At 46.1% G+C, this 22,474-nt stretch overlaps 1 protein-coding gene across 2 annotated transcripts in view; it reads right to left on the bottom strand.

The window, feature by feature from the left end:
• The window catches only part of ZCRB1 (zinc finger CCHC-type and RNA binding motif containing 1), a 182,953-nt gene that overhangs the window by 129,801 nt on the left and 30,678 nt on the right, over positions 1 to 22,474 (bottom strand). For both annotated transcript variants that reach the window (XM_086919498.1, XM_086919499.1), the window contains exon 2: positions 387 to 496. The gene's annotated coding sequence lies outside the window, so the exon portion shown is untranslated. The remainder of the gene's footprint in view (positions 1 to 386; positions 497 to 22,474) is intronic.

A 22,474-nucleotide genomic window follows, 5' to 3' on the forward strand; every position in this document is an offset into this window, starting at 1 on the left:
ACTGGGCATAATCTCTTTTGTAAAACTGTATTAGCTACAAAAATTAAGACTTATAACCAAAACACTAAAGAGAGAAGCGAATACTAGCTAATGCTACATGCATTACATATACACACTACGTTTCTTGGCTTATCCTAATACATTTCCCGATAAAAACATAATTGGAGGAATATACATACAACCAACAGAAGTATTCACAATAAAGTAACTAATTACTGTTCTGTGAAATATACATGCAGTGTAATACTTTAGTACATTCTAAATGTAATGCTTCTTTTCTGTGGCACAGCTATTGTTTCTGATCCCCTGTGTCGTCACAAAATATCTGTGTCGCTAGCGAGGTTGGTCTTTCTTCTTTTGCCAAGTAATTAAGCCTTTTAAAGTACCTTAAAAATGGTGAGATGTTAGCTCCAGCTGCAACTTTCAAAAGATGTTCTGTATTCCTCTGCTACCATCTGGTTGAGAGCATGCACACATTCTTGTTGTTCACATGGTGCTGTTGATAGGATTGTAAAAATTAATTATTAATAGCAGGAACCCAAAATTAAGACTAGTGTTAAAACTTTTCAACACCACTTTCATGTGTACATTATCACTTTTAATTACATCGCAGCACTACTGCTGAATGTTCAGTGCTTTTATTTTAGACAAAGGGAAAAGTCGCCATTACAGCATACTTTATACATTTTCAAATCACTTTTGAGGCTGTGTAGGCCTGTAGCAGATGATATTTTATTGGATTACACAGCAGCAGATTCCATGGCAGCTGGTATTCTCAATGCCATTGGGGCTATCCTCCTTTCCTCATTTCACCCACTGAGCAAACCCCCATTGTGGAGAAATATCTGAAAAACCTCTCCGCCCTCAACTGCACACCACACATTATTGATTCCATGAACTCGATGGGAATTGGGCTGGATAAGAACCTAAACATGCAAGATCACATCAGTGCATCTACCAAAGGAGCGAACTTTTAACTGAGCATCCTAAGAAAACTCAAACCCTACCTTCCCCATGAGGACTTCAAATCTGCGGCACAAGTGCTAGTCATCTCACAACTAGAATACGCCAGTGCTACCGAGACTCAGATTAGCCCCCTTCAGAGAATCTCTGAATGCTGCGACTAGGCTCATCACAGGCTCCAAGAAAACCAACCACATTTCTCCAGACCTGAAATCACTCAACTGGCTTCCCTTTGAGTCAAGGATTCAGTTAAAAATTGCATATATGACCCATAGAGCACTACATTTCAACACTCCTCTATACCTGGCAAATAAGCTTGAACTATCGGGTGGCTCCTATTCCTCAAGGAGCTCCAGTACCTTACTGCTCAAGCCGAAGAAATTAAAAAAAATCAAAACCTACAATTGTACATTCTCATGTATTGCCCCAAAAATCTGGAACTCCCTACCTGTGGAAACGAGACTGATTCCTTCAACACTTGCCTTCCTAAGGTAAGTGAAAGCTCGAATGAGGAGCACTGCGCTGAACTAGAAGCTTTTCTCCTTTTGTCTCCTATCGTGTATAGCCAATTATTTGCTACCTGGCAAATGCTACGGCACCAATGTCGCCCTCCAATATGTCATTTTGTACCGGATATTATTTCTATACATCTTTACTTATCCCCCAATCAATCAATCAATCAATCAACCAGAGTACTTGTAAAGTGCGCTACTTACCCGTGAGGGTCTCAAGGCGCTGAGGGGAAGGGGTGCCGCTACTGCTCGAAGAGCCAGGTCTTGAGGAGTCTTCTGAGGGCAAGTAGGTCTTGGGTCTGCCGTAGGTGGGTAGGGAGGGTGTTCCAGGTCTTGGCGGCGAGGTAGGAGAAGGATCTGCCACCAGAGGTTGTTCGTTGGATGCGGGGGACAGCGGCGAGGGCGGGGCTGGTGGAGAGGAGCTGGCGGGTGGGGGTGTAGAAGCCGAGTCTGCTGTTCAGGTAGGCTGGTCCGGCGTTGTGGAGTGCTTTGTGTGTGTGGGTGAGGAGCTTGAAGGTGATCCTTTTGTCGATGGGGAGCCAGTGTAGGTCTCTCAGGTGGGGGGTGATGTGGCTGCGGCGGGGGGCGTTGACGATCCGTCGGGCGGAGGCGTTTTGGATGCGTTGTAGTCGTCGTAGGTGTTTGGGAGGGATTCCTGAGTAGAGTGCGTTGCCGAAGTCCAGTCTGCTGCTGACGAGGGCCTGTGTCGCTGTTCTTCTTGTTTCGGTCGGGATCCACTTGTAGATCCTGCGGAGCATGAAGAGGGTATTGTAGCAGGAGGAGGAGACGGTGTTGCTCTGTTTAGACATGGAGAGGGAGGAGTCGAGGATGAATCCTAGGTTGCGTGCATGGTCGGGGTGTGTCGGTGCTGTTCCCAGTGTGGTCGGCCACCAGGAGTCGTCCCAGGCTGAGGGGGTGGGTCCGAGGAGGAGTACCTCCGTCTTGTCCGAGTTCAGCTTCAGACGGCTGTTCTTCATCCATCGGCGACGGCCTTCATTCCCTCGTGGAGGTTGGTTTTGGCGGTGTGCAGGTCCTTGGTGAGGGAGAGGATGAGATGGGTCTCGTCGGCGTAGGGGATGATGTTGAGGTCGTGTTGACGGGCCACCTGTGCGAGGGGGGCCATGTAGACGTTGAACAGCGTCAAGCTGAGGGATGAGCCCTGGGGGACGCCGCAGATGATGTTGGTGGCCTTGGATCGGAAGGGTGGGAGGCGGACGCTCTGGGTTCTGCCGGAGAGGAAGGACGTGGTCCAGTCAAGGGCCTTCTCGTGGATTCCGGCTTCTAGGAGGCGTGTCTTTAGAGTGCGATGGCAGACAGTGTCGAAGGCGGCTGACAGCGGTACAAAAGGTGGTGGTGATGGACGGAGCATCTGAATGAATCAAACACTCAAACCCAGTCAAAAGATCTGGGTTTAATCCATCACCGTTCTTTAGCCCACTCTGCCACCCCAGTTCAGACATGGCTATATGCAAATCAGTCTGACCCTGTGCCTCATGGGAACAGTCCAGCCCGAACTGCCAAGCCATGTCTTCCCTGGACCGGAAACAAGCTTCTGAGGACCGGTTTCTGGCATTCCAGCCGTCTTCAGCCCGGCTTGCATGAATCCAGTGGCAAAGTGAGCAAGGGACTCACGTCTGAGCATACCCTGCCACACTTATGGCGGCCAAAAGCGGTACAAAAGGGGGTGGTGATGGACGGAGCATCTGAAGTGGCTGACAGGCCCAAGAGGATGAGGGCTGATGTTTGGCCGTTGTCTGGTTGGCGCCTGATGTCGTCTGTGGTGGCGATGAGGGCTGTCTCGGTGCTGTGGTTTCGTATGAACCCGGACTGGGACGGGTCCAAGATGTTGTTGTCTTCCAGGTGGCGGGCCAGTTGCATGTTGACGATTTTCTCAATGACCTTCGCTGGGAACGGGACCAGGGAGATGGGCCGGAGGTTATTGAGGTCCTTGGGGTCCGCCTTGGGCTTCTTGAGGAGGGCGTTCATTTTGCCGTGTTTCCAGCTTTCCGGGAATGTCGCTGTTTCGAAGGAGATGTTGATGACCTTCCGTAGTTGGGGTGCAATGGCAGCGTCTGCTTTGTTGAATACGTAGTGTGGAAATGGGTCTGACGGAGATCCTGAGTGGATGGAGTGATCCACCTATGTCTTTCACAACTCGTATGTAAAGCGCTCTGATATCCACTTGGGTCATGTTCGCGTTATACCAAACTTTAAATAAATAAATATGTAGCATTTCCCTGACTTAACTTCTTGATCGAGCACCAATTAGTACAGTAAGCAGGGTGGACGAGGACGCGCTGCAGACGTGGAACAGGACCCTACAAAGATTGGATGCACTTTATCATCCATCTCACTAGCACAAAGTGAAAGAGGGTGAACTTCGGATCTTCCCTACAACAGAACACTGAACACGTGATTGAGGGAGGGAGGGGGTGCTTACAGCGGAGAAAGAGACCCTCAAAGATCAATCACATAATAATGCTGCACTACAAGACAAAGGCGGTACCCCGAGAAGAGTGTACACGGCGAAAGTTGCAAGATGGTTGTTATATTACGGAAAGGCAGCCGCTTGTTTATTTTTACGTCGCCACTTTCACTTTAAGTGAAAGCACGATGCAAAATAAACATGGGGCCTGAGTGAAACATATGTCTTCACACTTACACACCCCTAGAGATAAAAAAAATCCTTCACGACAGCCGTGAAGCTGAAGACCCAGTCCGGATGGGGAAACATCCTTTACATCGCTGTGACTACACCGCAATGCATTTAGGACGCTGGTATTACAAAGCAAGTGTTAAATCCAATTCCACTGGAGGGGACTATAACCTAAGGAATAGTAAGATTTACTATTCCAACAACTTCCCTACTGTATGTAGACAGGTGTTGGAATAGTAAATCTTACTACTTCTGAGTCCAGCGCAAGTTGTTGTAAAAACTATGATGTTACATACCGCGATCATTTTGATCGCGTTGTAACATCACATATTCGTCCGGATGGGCCGTCCAAAAGGGAGACAGGGCGGTAATCAAGAAGCATCATTTTCAATGGGAAGCCAGAGTTTAGCATAAACGCTGACGCGACCCAATGAAAATGATGGGTGGGGCTTCAAATCCCCTTTTGGAATCTCCTTCATAAGAAGAGGTCCCGCAGAGCGGGCGCTGTAACGCTATGCGAGACCTAAAAACCACGATGCACCCTCTTTTTGTCACAATATTTCTTTTAGGTATGATAAACGATGGCAGTGTGCCCATAATACAACAGTATATTTTCTGGGTCATTTGACAGAGGAAATTTACAATTATGTTGCAAGGGGGGTGTTTGTAGCACAGCCTATGTTGCCTATACACTGTACACATTTTCTTCCGTAGAGCTCTAAGCTCAAACACTACCACTGCCACCCTTAAGCCTCCTGTTTGCACTACTAGAGGCATCTGCCATCAAGTCACTCAGCCACTTAAGGGGTGAGTTTTGGCTCTCAATGAATCAGTAACACACATACACGAGGAAGCTGCATATCTACTTTTCTCATGTTTCAAAAGTCAAGTTATTGGCTTTCTATGTCTTACATATGAGGAATATAACATCAGCTAACTTGATCCCAAGGTCGTGTCTCGCTCACTTGTGTACCTGATTTTTAATTCATTGTCTAGTTCTTGTCCTTTTTCCTGTCAGGACCGGCTTCTATATCTTCTTTGGTTGGTAGGAATCCTGGTTCAATATATACATACTTCCCTTTCTTTCCCTTCCTAGGGCCTTGCGTTTACCCTGTGGAAAGCCCGGTTTCTCTTGCATCTCACAGTGCATTGGAGAAGTCCATTGGCATGGTCCAGAGCAGATTTAGCTCTCTTGGCCTGACCCAAATACATCTCTCACAGCCTTCCTGGATTTCAAACTCAATGTCTGGAACTGATCTTCCTCCCGGACAGTCTCTGCACTGAGTATCTTCTGGGGCTGAGGAAGTCAAACATCTTACTTGTATCTGCCTTACCTCGTAGGTATCTACTGCTTTTGTACTTGTTACTGTCTCCTCCTTATCCTTTCCTTGATCTCAAACAACCCCGCCTCCCATGTGCCACCAAAAGCTCCGTAAGCAATCAACATGGCACAAAATCATACTCTCTTCACCACTTTCCCGTACTATCCTTTCATCTTTATTTCCTCTTTCCACAATCTTGTATCTCTCATACTTCTGCAGCAACTATAAAAAACATAGAAGCAGGTTTCCTGAAACGTACCTGTTAAAACAAGTGGACTATAACATTGTAGCATATGTCATCACAGTGTAAGCAACCACCACTTGTTAGAGAACCTACCTCAGGGCTTCAGGCACCTATATCTGGACTGTAGGACCTCGGTCCAGGCAAAGCATTTTCTGGTAAAGACAAATGCAGTGTCAGACAAGTATTCCTGATTTCTGCGGTGCTGCCAATGACTGATTGCTGGACTTGTAACTAACTATTCAGGATGCTTTCGGACAGATAAGGTCTGAGTAATAGGGAATTGTATGCATCAAGGCTGAACATACTATAAGCCTGCCAAGGTGGCCACAACAGGGGTTGCTTTCCTACAGGACAGATAAGAGGTTCTGAACCTCTTATCATAGCATCGATGAGTGCACAATGTCCTGGGTTAAACCTCTTTCCATTGGGAGGGAACGAGGAGGGGGGTAGGGGAGCGGGGATGAGCGGGGATGAGGTAGATAGTGGCGGAACATTGTAAAGGGGTTGTAAAGTGCAGGAAGAGGTAGGTTGTGGTGGAACATTGTCAGGTGACAAGCGACTTCGGGTTTGTGCGTTTCGGCGGCGATTCTTGTTCGGGAAGGCACGGTTGAGGTAGAGGTCTTTTAGGAGACTTTTGAATTTTATAAAGGAAGGGATAGTCCTGATATTGACTGGGATGGAGTTCGAGATTTTGGGTGCGTTTCCAGAGAAGGATCGTGCAGCGGATTTTTGTTTGCGTGTTTTCATCGGGATGAGTTGGGAGCTCCCGAGGTTTCTTGTCTGGCCAGCTTTCTTGAGTTTGGAGGCCAGGTATTCCGGTTCCCCTGTGTGCAGGGCTTTGTGCATGAGGCAGGCAGTTCTGAAGCTGGCACACATTTCGACTGGGAGCCATTTTAGTTCTCTGAGTACCGGAGATAAGTGGTCGTATTTCTTAACCCCGGGGACCATTCTGGCAGCTGCATGGAGGGTTGTTTTGAGGGGCGCTAGGTGGGATTGAGCTGTACCGGTGAGGTCTGCATTCCCTTAGTCGAGTCTAGATAGCACCAGTGATTGCGTGGCTTGTTTGAGGTCCTTGAGTGGTATGAAGGGCTTAATATTGTTGAGAAGCTTCAGATTGAGGAAGGCACACTTCGCGGACATCTTAATGTGGTCGGTCATGTTCAGTTTTGGGTGAAAGGCGATTCCTAGAGATTTTACCAAGTTAGCCAGGGTGAGATTGCTGTTGAGAGCATCGATTGATTTCAGCCACTCTGCGATTTGGGGGGTTTTCTTCTTTGTTGAGATGAGGAGGATTTTGGTTTTGTCTTGATTGAGTTTAAGGTGGTTTGTTGCTAGCCACTGTTGAATTTCTTTAAGAGTGTTGTTGAGTCTTAGAATATCTTTAATGGAGGAGGTTTCCAGGTAGATCTGGGTGTCATCTGCATATAGGTGAAAGGGGATGTTGGCTTTTTTGAGAAGGGTGGTGAGGGGTTCCATGTATATGTTGAACAGTTGAGGGGAGAGCACCAAGCCTTGGGGACACCTCTGTTGGCGGGGTGTACGTCGGACGTGAAGGTTTTGATTTTTATCCTTTGGGAGCGGTTTTGTAAGAAGGAGGACAACCATTGTAGGACCACCTCATCCGCACCTACTCTGTCTTGAAGAGCCTTGATGAGTAGATTGTGATCCACCGTGGCAAAGGCTGCCAATAGGTCTAGGAAAATGAGTAGGCAGAATTTGTCAGCATCAAGAGATTTGTGGATGGCATCCACGATGTTAAGGATCGCAGTTTCAGTGCTGAAGCCTTTTCTGAAGCCCAATTGGTGGTGATCTAGCAGGTTGATGTTGTCTATGTGTCAAATAGTGATTTGGGGTATTGCCTGATCATTTTATGTTTGAGTTTTTTTCGTTTTGGGTGAGAGGTGGGGGGAGGAGGCTAATCGAGAAGGAGTTTGGGCCGTGCGGTTTAAAGTAGCTCGACGGGAGGGGGTTGGCGTAGGTTGGTGTGATAGAAAGCATTTTAACTAAGCTGGGGGAGGGGCTAGTTCCTTTGGAGCTTAGTGTGCCACGCTAACACAGGGGTCAGGTGGGTTGGGTGGTGGACTGGTTTGGTAGGGGGGTGGTAGGCTCTGTGCTGTCTGGGCCATTGTTGCTTATTCTAGGCGAGGCCGTCAGGAACAGGGTGTATAAAGAGTTTTTAGGGTGGTGTTGGGTGGTTTAATGGGATGGTAGGGAGGTGGTAGGCTCTGTGCTGTAGGGGCCGTTGTTGCTTATTCAAGACGAGGCCGGCAGGAACAGGGTGTATAAAGAGTGTTTAGGGTGAAAGAGGAGTCACCTGAGCAGTCTGATCCTCAGTGAGAAGAACTACTTCTGTGTGGCCATGGGGTCAGGTGTTGCAGAGTCCCTTGATTGCTCGTAAATTGATTGCCCAGTGGCGGATTAGTGTGCTTTCCTGGGGTTCGCCTGCTCTTAAAGATCTTCCGATGGATCCCCACCGAAACCAGGAAGACGGTCACCCAGGCGCTCGTCACCAGCCGACTGGACTACGGAAACACCCTCTACGCCGGAACCACAGCCAAACTTCAGAAAAGACTCCAACGCATCCAGAACGCCTCCGCACGAATCGTCCTGGACATCCCCGACACAGCCACATCTTCGGCCACCTGAGAGACCTGCACTGGCTCCCCGTCAGCAAGAGGATCACGTTCAGACTCCTCACCCACGCACACAAGGCTCTCCACGACCTGGGCCCCAAGTACCTCAACAACCGCCTGACCTTCTACACGCCCACTCGCCAGCTACGGTCGACCAGCCTCGCCCTCGCCGCCGTTCCACACATCCGCAGAGCCACCGCAGGCGGAAGATCCTTCTCCTACCTGGCAGCCAAGACATGGAACTCCCTCCCCATCCACCTCCGGCTAACCCAGGACCATCTCTCCTTCAGGAAGCAACTCAAGACCTGGCTTTTCGAACAGTAACATACACCTCCCCCCAACCCCCTCCCAGCGCCTTGAGACCCTTCTGGGTGAGTAGCGTGCTATACAAGTGTCTTGATTGATTGATTGATTGTTATTTGATTGGGCTTCAGTATTGGAATGCTCTACAAGGCGGCGTTTTCCGTGGAGGGCTCGCATAAGTGGTGGGTACTAGTGCTGGTTCAGGCAGCTATCTTGGGACAGGCGTTGTGGAGCTCTGTGTGGTGCCTTGAAGTTGCCAGCAGTCTAGTGTTCAAGGAGGGTTACCATTGTCGGATCCACATCGGGCTGCCATTTTGGGGCCAGGCACTGCGGAGCTCAGCAGTAGCTTGTAGTGAACTAACGGAAGTCCCCCCGGTGCCAGTTTGATGATCCCTGCAAGTCGGAACTCTCAAGTGATCAGTTTAGAGTGTCAGAGTGTCTTTGATTACCTTGCAGTTCACTATTCAAGCTTGTTTTCTTTTATTGCTATAACATTTTGTGCGGCTATTTTGAGGTCAGGCGTTGCGGGGCTCAGCAGTAGCTCACGCTCCGTTTTCACTGTTTTCTCAGATTTCATAAAGGGCCTCAGCTGTCAGGGCTTGCTTGTGTCCACTTTGGGGTGTTTTGGTGTAATGAGCAGTCTGTTGCTCATGCTGGGTTAGTTTTATCGGCTCCACGACTGGGCGGCCATTTTGGGGACAGGTGCTGCGGGGCTTAGTAGAGGCTCGTAGTCTGTTATCTGAAGACCCCCCAGTGTCCGTTGCTGATCGTTGCGGGTCAGGATTCACATGTGACCACCCAGAAGTGACTATGAATTCCTTGCAGTCTGCTGGCTGAGCCTTTTTACCTTTATTACTCCCCCAACTTAAGCGGCCATTTTGGGGTCAGGTGTTGCAGAGCTCATCCGCAGTTCACAATACGTTTTCTCACAGTTCTGACAGTGCCAGCAATGTGGTCTTCTTCCACTTCGACCAGATGGATTAGTTGGTTAGGCAATAAGCAAATTTAGATACCTTTCGTTCTGGGGCCTACTCAGCCCAGGTGCTAAAAGTAGTGGCTTCCAAGATCTATTTGCTGGGGTCCAGACAGGAAGATATTCTTTGTGTAGCTAAATGATTAGTAAACTTAACGTTTAAAAGCTTCTACTTTCCTTCTCACCCCAGAATTTGTAATTTTATGTGCACATGGAGAAACAAAGTTTAGAAGCTGATGAGTAGTTGTGTATTGGTTGTGATAAAGGAGAAGTAAAGAATTTGAAGCTTGAGATCTGGAGTTAGGATAATTGGCATTTTAGTCTGGTCAAGGAGAAAAGAATGAGGTGCATTTTATTGTGGAGCTTCCTAAACTACATACATGGACAGGATTATTTATTTATTTATAAAGTTTTATATAGCGCAAACTTGATCCCGAAGGATATCTGAGCGCTTTACAATTTGAGGCAAAGGTAACAAATCAGAACATTAGTCTAACATGGGGAATCTAACATACACCTGGTTGAATGAAGAATGTGCTAGATGATGGAGCAACAACCAAACCAAAAACAATGATCATATACAAGAACAACAGTTCCTTTGGGAAATTGTATATTCCCATTAAAAGCTATTTCTGAGGGACATTTGCAGAGGAACAGATATTAATGCAATGTGAATTGTACCTATATAAGGGCATGAATCGGGAAAATTCACTCGGAGCCTGAAACGCCACACAACACCCACTCTACTTTATTATGTATGACATTACTAAGTTCAAAACACATAAAACATATCTAAACATGATGTGTTCAAACCCCACCCAAAATACATAAAAATGCATTTGAAATGGTTGTACACGAAAAGAGGTCATTATTGTCATGTGTTATGTAGTGTATTTCCCAGGAGTTCTGGGTAATACAGTTAACCGTTCTGTTTTGATACCGTCTACAACAAAGGGGGAGCATAATCTTTAATTTTGTATTGTTAAAATAAGGGAAAATGTTCTTAAAGAAAACCTAAGAAAATTCAGAAGCAGTGGACCATTGCTTAGCTTTCATTAACAGTTCTAACCCGATCCATGTACTTGAATTACATTACAATTCATGTACATAATTGTAGCCAGAAGGGCACTTAATTAAACAGAACACAAACTCATGAATGCAATTATTAGTAGGAATTATGACTTCTTATGCTGGTGCAGTAGGTCTCCTTTCTTAACCCAATTGGGGTTATTACACTTTAGCTATTTATTTATTTATAAAGTTTTATATAGCGCGAACTTGACCCAAGAGGGTATCAGAGCGCTTTAGATTTAGGATCGTTGCGTTAAAAGTGACATCAGACACAAGAGCATAGTAAGGTACAGTACACAAACAATGTTTCAAGAATTCGTAGGCTAAACTGCTAATATTATTTAATCTTCTAAACAGTTACGGACCCGAGTAAGTGTAACAAAACACTGGTGAGGAACTGCTGGATTATAGTGCTTATAGAGCATTGAAGCAGTCATGCATCCAGGTGCTTTCGTGGTATCAAGAAACCATTACTACTCAGTATGGAAACGTTAGCAGCCCCTTCTAAAAGCAGTTAAGATTAGCTGGTTTAATTTGTAGAAGGTGTCATTCCATGGTGTTGCCTCCTCGACCTGCAATATTTTACACCCCAAGAATACACTTTTAAAGTATCTCAAATTCTTCTCAGGAGCACATCTGGTAAGCCTCTACCTACAGTATGCAGGACTACCCTTCCAGGTGGCTTTATAGATCTGGGACAAAGTTTTATATTTGACTCGCCTGCTATAAGAAGCTAATGCCGTAGACAAAATGCAGATGGGTTTATCATGCCATCTAGTCCCTACCATCAGTACCATCAACAGGCAAGGGAAGCAGGGTCCCCCAATCCATTGTATATGAATAGTTCTCATAATTAGATACTTTAACATATGCATTTCTTGGATGCAAGGAATTGAACATGCACTTGAAACTAATTACGTAATAGTTTGCCTGTACGCATACACCACCAAGGAGAATTCTTTCACCTGATTCTTCAAGTCAGCAGTAACACTAATTTGTTTTCTTCGAAGGGAAGGTGAAAATATAGCAGCCCTTGGAAGAGGTGATCACGAAGGGTGGGGGGCAAATGTAGATTCTCCTAATGGAATTACTGAAAGGCACTTGTGATCAGAGCTTGGTTTATTGATGGGGCCGGGCAGAAAGTCATTGTCCCCAGACACCTTGTCTCTGTTTGTTGCAATTAGGTTAATGCCAGCCAAACTCTTATCTCCCCCCAAAATCCTCATCTGTAAAACCCCCGCACCCACCGCTTCAGTGTCAGTCCACACTCCGTGGTGCGCCTCGGCCTGCTAAGCGCAGTACTGCTGTCACTACTGCAGGACAATCCGTCCGGTTGTGGCATAAAATGTCCAGCGACGTCCTCTCCTTTGTGCGCCCTGGTACAAATCAAGATGAATCTCCATATGTAGTGGGAGGAGATGCGGTCCTAGGTATAAAGGATTTTTGCCCACTGCTTTGACTGTTATACAATTTGCATTTTTATAGCGCTTAGTACCATTTCTATGGTTGTTGTGCTTCAGAATCTGAGCACCCTTTACGGTTCCAGTGTACTAGTTGTCTGACAGGATAACTCACTAAAGTATCATACAAACACCAAGTACGTTTAAGATCAAAACTGCCATAAACGTTTATTTACATTGCTTATACTGCCAGAATCAGTATAAGGTAACTTGAGGCATGTCCTTAGTCAGTGTACCACCAATTCTTTCCCTCGTGGATAGGTATCCACCCCTCATTTCCAGTAACTCTCTGTTGTCTGAGCCATTGGATATTCAAAGACCATACTGAAAAAGAGATATACATGTTGGCTAGACTGGCTTCAGGTGCTCATTGCATCGGATGTCGTACTAGCCTTCCCAGTGTTTGTTATCATAAGGCCGCCCAGGAAAAAAGTGCACGGCACAGGCAAGCATGTATTCCTGAATCGGACTGCATGATCCAATGTGTAGTAATTGTATATCTATTCAATCCCTTGAGGCACAGCACCCAGGATGATGTGTTGCATGGCTAAACACTTATAAGGTCCCAAAGGCGAGACCTATCGGCTATGCCAATGCTTGTCTAGCAAATCATCTCACCTTCGCACTAAGATTCCATTTAGAATTCTTTTTACACTTAAAAATTGGCTATAGGGCGTACTTTTATTTGTAGCTCGATGGTGAGAAAGCATAAATTGAAGAAAAAATTTGCATCATAGAAATGTATTCTATTACCAATTTATAAAGGTAAAGTGCGTTGATGAATATTGCTCATCCAGCATAGCTCCTTTAAACTGGTTAACTTCAAGGATTCACTCATTTCTTCATGCAGTTTATTTCTAATTTCTGTATCTCCTATAACCCATTTCCCTCGGATTGGTGTGTTTGTTTTCCTTGAAATCCAGCAGTGAAAATCCCCTTCCAAAGGTTAAAAGAGGGTTTCACCTCAACAACTGTCTTCAGACACCCCAACCCTGTGCTAGCATATGTGGTGGAGGATGAGCCTTTTCAATTTGTGGCTAGTAGAGTTTAGTCCCAATGACACCCAAAACTAACACACACATATATCATCCACATAAATGAGTGTCGATAACTACTATTGTAGCTAATATAGGATGCAAAAATGCAGTAAAATCCCGCATAAGAAGTAGAGCTTTCCCAATGTGAGTATATGGTAGGGTGACCAACCGTCCGTAAATTTCACGGACAGTCCGTAATTTTGGCTGTCTGTCCGTTGTCCGTGAAGGATTCTTTAACGGACGCCATTTGTCCGTAATTTTAACCGGGCACAGCTTGCCCCCACCTCCCTTCTTGACTCCGATGCTGTATGAAAGCTCAGACCCCCAGCAGCACTGTAGAGGCACAGCGGGATGGCAACCCTCACACCTCCAGCCCTTGATGAGCTGTTAAGAGGTGCTTGAAGGTGATAGAGGGAGGGGCTGCAGGTTCAGGAGCAGGGGGCATCCATTCACATGCAAACAGCCCTGAATGCGTCTTGTATCTGCTATTTAGAGGGGGGCTCACACATTCCATTTCTACCCAGGGCCCCAAACATCCTAGACTCGGCCAGATTACGCCCCTGATTACACCGAGGCAGCACCTGCTTCTCTTCACCGAGCTTAATTACTGTCACTAATTTGTAAGCAAACCTCTGTTCTTCAAACATGCATAATGTAATACAATAAAGAAATGGCACAATCGCACCCACACTGATTAACAAAGTATGGAGACAAACTGTTCAATCAGTTCTCTTCGAGTATCTCCTGTAAGTACTGTATATCACAGTGGGGGATGGCATTTTGGACAGAGAGCCTGTCTTCTCGTTGTCTATTGCAGGAGGGGGTGAGAAGCCCAAGATGATACTAGAATACTGCATGCCCACCCCTGTGCCCACCCTGGTGGATCACGTTCCCTCTCCTGTGATGACTCCTGCTCCTGTCCCCCCATGTGGTGGCTCCAGTCCACCCCACGCCTGGGATGGCTCCTGTCCCCCCATGTTGTGGCTCCAGTCCACCCCCATCTGTGATGGCTCCTGTCCCCCCCTGTGGTGACCCCTGCCCCCCCCCCCACCCACCTGTGATGGCTCCTGTCCCCCCTGTGGTGGATCCTGTCTCCTCCCTGGGTGGCTTCTGTCCCAGTCCTGGAACGGCCCCTGCAGCGAGGGTGAAGTTCTTGATGGGCCTCTTCTAAAAAGGGCTCAGCTCAAAATTAATATGGAAAGGTGTGCGAGTAAGTAAGTGAAGGGATGTGTGAATGGCTGGATGAATTAGTGAAAGGGTGAATGGATGAATGAAAGATTGAATAAATGGATAATGAGAGAGGATAGATGGATTGATCAGTGAGGGGAAGGATGGAGAGAAAATGTAAATAGCTGGATGTATGGGTGGAAGGGTAGCTGGATGATTGATGAGGGGAAAGATGGATGAGGGGAAGGATGATGGATGGAGGGGAAGGATGGATGGATGAGGGGAAGGATAAATGGATGAGGAGAAGGATGGATGGATGGATGGAGGGAGGGGAAGGATGGATGGATGAGGGGCAGGATAAATGGATGGGATGGATGGATGGGTGAGGGGAAGGATGGATGAAAGGAAGGATGGATGAAAGGAAGGATGGATGAGTGGAAGGATGATGGATGGAGGGGATGGATGGATGAGGGGCAGGATAAATGGATGGGATGGATGGATGGGTGAGGGGAAGGATGATGGATGAGGAGAAGGATGGATGGATGGAGGGGAAGGATGGATGGATGAGGGGCAGGATAAATGGATGGGATGGATGGATGGGTGAGGGGTAGGATGGATGAAAGGAAGGATGGATGAGGGGAAGGATGGATGGATGACGGGAAAGGATGGATGATGAGGGGAAGGATGGATGGATGGATGACGAGGGGAAGGATGGATGGATGATGAGGAGGGGGTGGGTGAAAGGATGGATGATGAGGGGAAGGATGGATGATGAGGGGGTGGGTGAAAGGATGGATGGATGGATGATGAGGGAATGGATGGATGATGAGGGGAAGGATGGATGGATGGATGATGAGGGAAAAGGATGGATGGATGATGAGGGAAAAGGATGGATGGATGATGAGGGGAAGGACAGATGGATGGATGGATGGATGGATGATGAGGAAAAAGGATGGATGGATGATGAGGGGAAGGATGGATGATGAGGGAAAAGGATGGATGGATGATGAGGGAAAAGGATGGATGGATGGATGATGAGGGAAAAGGATGGATGGATGATGAGGGGATGGATGGATGGATGATGAGGGGAAGGACAGATGGATGGATGGATGATGGGTGGGTGAAAGGATGGAGAGTGGGTGGATGGATGGATGGATACGTGGGTGGGTGAAAAGATGGATGGATGATGAGTGGGTGGGTGAAAGGATGGATGGATGGATGGATGATGAGTGGGTGAAAGGATGGATGGGTGGGTGGGTGGATGGTGGGTGGGTGAAAGGATGGATCAGTGGATTGGATGGTGAGTGGGTGAAAGGATGGATGAGTGGGTGGGTGGATGGTGGGTAGGTGGATGATGGGGGTAGGTGGATGAGTGAAATGATGGATGGATTGATGGATTGATCAGTGCAAGGGTGAATGAATGGACATATGAGTGAAAGGGTGGGTGTAAGGATGGATGAGTGAGTGAAAGGGAGGGTAGATGGACAAAAGGATGAATAGATGTGTGAAATGATAGATGGATGAGTGATAGCGGCAATGGATGGATTCAAGAGTGGATGAGTAGATGGATGGATGGGTGGGTGGATGGATGGATGGAAGGAAGGCTAAGTGAAAGGGTCGATGGAGAGAGAAAGGGAGGATGGATGGATGACTAAAAGAGTGGATGGGTGGAAGGATAGTAAGTGAAAGGATGGCTGGATTGGTGAAAGGGTAAATGGCTGAATGGATGAGTGAATGGATGGATGGGATGAAGAGTGGATGGATAAGTGTACAGATGGATAGGGTGAAAGGGTGGATGGATGGATGGATAATGGAGGATGAGTGAAAGGATGGATGAGGGGATGGATGAAGGGATGGATGAGTGAAATGATAGATGGAAGGATACATGATGGATAGGTTTGCAAATGGTTGAATATGTTTGGAAATGGCTGCGCTTACTTATATACTATTGCGCGACCTCTGATGTGTCTGTAAAACGTACCTATTGACCTGAAGTTTTGTCCTGAATTTTGACCTCCTGTCCTGAATTTGTGTCCTGAATTTTTACACTCACCGTCCTGAATTTGCACCAATGCCAGTTGGTCACCCTAGTATATGGGCCCTTAGGTGATGGCAGAGACTGCGCTAGCTGTGGAGTGAAACTATTAGAGAGAATTAACAGTCCTCACTGGATAGTGGAGAAAGGTAGATAAAGAACTATTCAAAATACGGCATCCAGCACACTAGGAAAGTTGCAACCTACCCCTCTCTGCCACCCAAGAATTAATGAGGGAGCACAGGAGGCACTATACATCCTGGAGCAAGTGATAATTATCATTTGCAGGTGTGATGTAGAGGCACAGGTGTGAGTAATCGCCTTCAGTGTCAAGCTAGAATGTAAATCTGATACTCGATGTTCCCAGTAAACCATTATCTTGGGGAGGACATGAGTGACATTTCAAAATTACTCTTATTAGTAAAATGCATGGATGTCCCCCCTAGGGGTTAGCGTGCGCTGTGTGTGCTTTGAGTCTCAGGGCGCTGAAAGAGAAAGCCAGTTGGGCCGGGACACGTCGCCAAGCCCTGTGTTACAATCTGCTTATACTAAATGTATATTTATACTTGTCATTAGGAATGTGTTGAAATCTGCTCACACCAATTTGTATATTCACAGTGGTGCATTCCTGCCCCCCCCCCCTTTCCCTCCCTGATGGTATGTTCCACTGGAGTCTGCTGTAGAATGTTGACAGCCACCAGGCAGTCTTGGAGAGTGGGTGACAGAATAAAGACTACTACTACTTACTTCCGCCTCGAGTCATCTTTACAGTAGTAGATCCATATTTACAACACTGGCGACGAAGAAAACGGCGTAGGGGGCCCTCCTGTCACCTCCCCTTTGTGTCCTCTCTCCATCTGCTGCAAGTGATAGTGTGTACTTTGCAAGATTATTTTCCCCTGTGGAAGAGGGGTGTTTGTTGCGGAATCTTCGGTGCCTGGTGACTTGTAATGTTTGTGCTGAGAACTGCGGAGGTGAAGAACTGACGAGGAGACCGGCGTAGGGGGCCAAGCTGTCATTTCCCCTTTCAGTACTCTCTCCATCTGCTGCAGTTCGGGGTTTTTGGTTGTACTTGGCGTGAAGATTTACCTCTTGGTGAGAAGTGAATTACAGTTAACCAGTTCTCAGTGCCACGTATCTTGGAGAAGCATATACTGAGCTGCCGCAAGCGTGGTTCACAGCGAGAAATCAGTACCTCTCAACAGCTGCCCTGGAGTCCTTGCGACGTGAGGAGTAGTTGCAGTTCGTTTGTCCCATGGTGCCCGGTAATATTGTGATGGACATGCTGTGAATCTGCCATGGTTGTGAGGTCAAGGGGAGAACTCTGTGGTCTGACACCTGACCGGAGTCCGAGGAAGCGTGAGTACAGCTGTGCTGGTGAATTATCCTCGAGGAAAGTCATCATTGGTTGTGCGGCTGGTGCGACATTCCTTTAGGTTGAACAGCTGTCCGATGTGTAGAAGTACTTGCCTGGGAGTACGGAGCGATTTGTGCCTGCTGCAAGTTCTGGTAGTGTTCTCCGTGACATTTATATGCTTGCTGGTTTAAGTCCTGTCAGTTTTCTCGTGTTGTGGTACAGCGGCCCAGCCCCATTCCTTTCCTGATTCGGTTTGGGCCTGACGGAGCTGAGGGAAACATTTGTCTCACAGAAGAACGGTGCAAGTCGATTCCCCGTTGAAGTTCTGTGGGGGAGGCGGGGCTATGACCGTTTGAGAGGTTCCGGAGCACAGGTGCCCCCCGGCTGTTCCTGTCAGTGTGAAGACCGGACGCCCAGCCGCCCCTGGATTGTATTTCCCGCGCTACCATTCCAAGGATTCCAGTCAAGCATACCCGGCGCTCCAGCTCCTCAGGGCCACTCCTTCACGTAATTCAACGATCTGGTGGAGAGCGCATTGTGAGAAGGTGGAGCAGAGCTGTCAAGCCAGTCAAGACACTGAGCCGGCATAATCTTTGTACGTAAAAGCAAAGGAATTCCTCATGTTATAAATGAGTTCAGTGTGTCATCTACTGGGTATTTAATTGTATTTTTGTGAAGGTGGACTGCAAGGAGACTGGTCAAACTACTAAATTTAGTGTGTGTGTCTTGACGGTGATACGCACACCTGATTCACAATTTAGGGATGGTATTACTAATTTATGCAAATCGATCCACGTTCTGGAACGGTTCGTGCCTGTGAATCAGCACATTTTCAACGGTGATTCACACACCATTTATCTTTTCAGTTATAATGCAGTATTGCCTGAGTACAAACCATTTTTTTTGGGACATATGAACATTCTACCATCGGTTGCCCCTGTTTTGCTTCCATGTAACTCTGTGCTGCAAAATTTTGAGTGCTAGTGTGGCGATACAAATCAGTTGTGGGTGTGGGTGCTAGCATTTTATTCTCCTCCTGCATGTGCATTGTACATTGCCATCGGTGAAACTCACACATTCTTGGTTCTTTCTCCTACCCTTGTGTTTTTGCCACCTCTGCGTACCTCTTCACCTGTGTGTCACGGCGCTTGTCTACAGTGACACTTTCCATTTTGTCATCAGGGAAGATCAATTGGCTACGTGCCTTCTTTACAATCCCACATTAATCTCTTCTTATTGGCAGGTATCTTACAAACTCTGTATTAAGTGATATTGTGCATTTTGACTAAGTACAAATATAAAGGAGCAGTGGTGAAAATATGGTACACTAGGTACTTTCTGCAGTGCAGTAGAGTCATTGTTATTGTTGAGTACGCAGTTTTTTCTTTTTCTCAGTCTAACCTCCTGTACTCCACCTGTGCCACTCACATTTTAGTAATCCCCCATTGTATCAGTTCACATCCTACTTCCTCTCTAGAGACAGTGATAGTACTGTGTACCCAGGCTACACTCTTATTACTTACAGTTCACCCTGTACTGCGCCTTCTAACTGTGCTTTATTGTTTTACTGGGAAGGTATTTCTAGTGTGTGCATTCTTCTTTGTTATCAGTATCTGCTGTGATGTTGTACAAATGGTGACAGATAATTACGAGAGATTTTGCATTTGAACCTTAGGCTTTACATACTTTCAGTGTTGCTCTGTTAGTACATATATGCGCACTACTTTGTGATCAGTTTAGTTAGCTCCTCCAGCAGTAAAGGTACATACCTTGATCCATCCCTCCACCTGCAGGCGGGGTTAGGCGTGTAAGGACCTTTCCCCCTCAGTGCCACCGTACCTATATATAAACACATTGTTAGCATATTTTTATCTCTGCACCTTCCTTATATTGGGAGCCTTCCTTCCCCTCTCCATGGCTGGTTTGTCCTATCCCAGCATCTCCACTCTTAATGTGGCTAAACCCATGGTATCGTGAACTAGTTGTGCTGGGGAGCCCATACACCTGATGGGCATGGTAAAGAGGAAGGCCTAACTCGTTTAGGTGAGTCTGGCCTGTTATCGACTCTCTTCAGGGATCTTTGGTAGATGTTTCCCTCCATCCCCTCATAGAGAAGCTACGAGTAGGGCCTCTCTATTAATACACTGCTGGAGTATTTTGGAGATTTTTCCTCCAGAAGAACCTGTCAGTTGGTAAGCCATGCTAAAGGTACATGTGAGGAAACCATTACAAGTTTATGCCTGCATTACAGGAGTATAGTGAAGGTGAAATCGTGATCGCCTTTTTGTTGCTTGTTCTCTGTTACATTCATGGTTTAACTTGTTGCATCTGTCCTCTATCTTTACGTTTCTATCTTTTCTGGCATCCTGTCTGTACAGCTCTCTTTCCTTCCTCCTGCTCCCCCGTTGTATCAGGTGTATCTTTTTGGTGACATCTGTGGAAGCCCCCTCTCCCTCTATTCGGTTCCTTCCTTCCTTCCTTTCTTTCTTTCTTTCTTCCTTCCTTCCTCTTTTTACTCTTCTTTAGCGAAGGGAGGTGTGTTACAATCTGCTTATACTAAATGTATATTTATACTTGTCATTAGGAATGTGTTGAAATCTGGTCACACCAATTTGTATATTCACAGTGGTGCATTCCTGCCCCCCCCTTTCCCTCCCTGATGGTATGTTCCACTGGAGTCTGCTGTAGAATGTTGACAGCCACCAGGCAGTCTTGGAGAGTGGGTGACAGAATAAAGACTACTACTACTTACTTCCGCCTCGAGTCATCTTTACAGTAGTAGATCCATATTTACAACACCCTGTCATGAAGTGAGTGGTGCGGAGGCCCAAGGGGAATCCATGCCGCAGATTCGGCTATACTGGAATGGTCTCTGTGGGGAAAAATTGAACAGAGCCATAATTCAAATAAAAATAAAACCATAGAGGCAATCTCATTGATAAAGGAAGCTATGTTCCGAAAAATAGAATCTATTGGACACAATTGTCACAGGTTGCTCCTGTATAGAAATTATTAACACAGGGGCCTCAGTGGGGGATATTGAGAAAAATGCAGTGGCAGGCAAGTGTAGCGCCTCAGTATTTCTATAATGGGAGGATCTGGGTTGGAATTCCAGCTATTATCTAAAGAAAGGATAACACCTCTGTACTCTAGTCAGGGGTGGGTAAGTATGGGTCCACCAGAGGAAAATATTAGGCAATACCAACAGAGAACAGGGCTCAAGCTTGAAGAGCCTACGATGAGATGGCATATATAACTAAAGGAAAGTATCATGATGGCGAGCCATATATGTTGTAAATAATTATATAAATTATAGATGAATATGTATAGGACCACGGATGCTGCCTTTTCGTGACTTCTCTCATGGGGGTGTACGATAGAGGGTGCCTCAATTCTCCAGTTCACACCAGGGAATATCATCATTGAGGCTAAATGTGTGGTTTGTGTGGCTAAACTGAATATCCAGTTTTGTTCTCTCTGAAAGAGGCTTTCTTTGTTTATGTTATAATGTGATTCAAGGATGGTCCAGCATACATTGTACGGTGTGTTGTTGTGGGTGAGAAAGTGGGTGCCCATTTCGGCGATAGTTTTTTGCATCGGATACCACTCCGATGTTCAGTAATCCTCACCTTGACAAGTCTTATGGTCATGCAAATATATATTTTGTTGCATGGGTTCATGTATACACAGTTCGTGGTGTTACAATTTATGTGATTTTTCAGGGTCCATGTGTGGTTCTGCAGGCCTTAAAAATTCTATTCATCCACTTGCTATGGCGATTCAGATTTGATCAAGTCGAGCTATATTTAGGACCTACTGACCCATTCTTGTGAGTTGACAAAGAACAAGTGTTCTGTTCAGTCAGAAAGCGAAGGAGTAATAAAGATGCTTTTAAATCTTGTTTTTATCTAGTCACATGTGCTCTGTTTTGAAAGACAGGCATCAGTAGTCCGTTTTAGTAAAGTGAACTCTCTAACCTGCTGTACGAAGTGTGAAAGGAAAGGCTGAAGGGTATCAGGTTTTTCCTAACACACATTTAAATAGCTAATAGGTCACCTGTACAAACATTTCCAAATATATTTCAGTAGCTGTGAAAGCCCATTTTTTGTACTTATGTGGGATGAAAAAATATTTTCATATGATAAAAATAAATCAGAAGACTTTACTTGGTTATGTACAAATGATAGATATGTTTTCTGAAACCCAATTTTCACAGATTATTGTTAATAGACTATAGTTTTAAGAGTAGAGCAGCTTGGGAGCGGGAAGGATTTTGTCAATTTCTTGGAAATGTTCTGTCTGTAAATGACAGTGTGCTACCACATCAAGCCTTATTAATATATTTATTAAAAGTGTGTGTTCAGACAAACTGAGAAACACTCATGCCCTTGCCCTGATGGAAATGTTATTTATAAACTGAAAGACAAATCGGGGATCATGTGTACCCTATATGTGGGTTAGATTCTTATTAGACATGGAGCAAACATTTAGAGAAGAGTTTTGTTTTGTACAGCAGAAATGCTGAACTCACATTTGAAGGTGAACTCGTGTGAGAATGAAGAACAAAGCGACTGTAAAATAAAATGTTGCCAATGATTACACAATTTAAGACCATTTTACGGGTCAAGTACATTACATATGGAGTAGATTTTTGAAATTACTCGACCTGTAGGACTAGTAAAATTTTATGATTTTTCAAGGCCTGTTCTGGTCGAGGACAACCTCCTTTGTGGGCTCAGTC

This window comes from Lissotriton vulgaris, chromosome 1_1, assembly GCF_964263255.1.
Source record: "Lissotriton vulgaris chromosome 1_1, aLisVul1.2, whole genome shotgun sequence".
NCBI classification, from domain to species: domain Eukaryota; kingdom Metazoa; phylum Chordata; class Amphibia; order Caudata; family Salamandridae; genus Lissotriton; species Lissotriton vulgaris.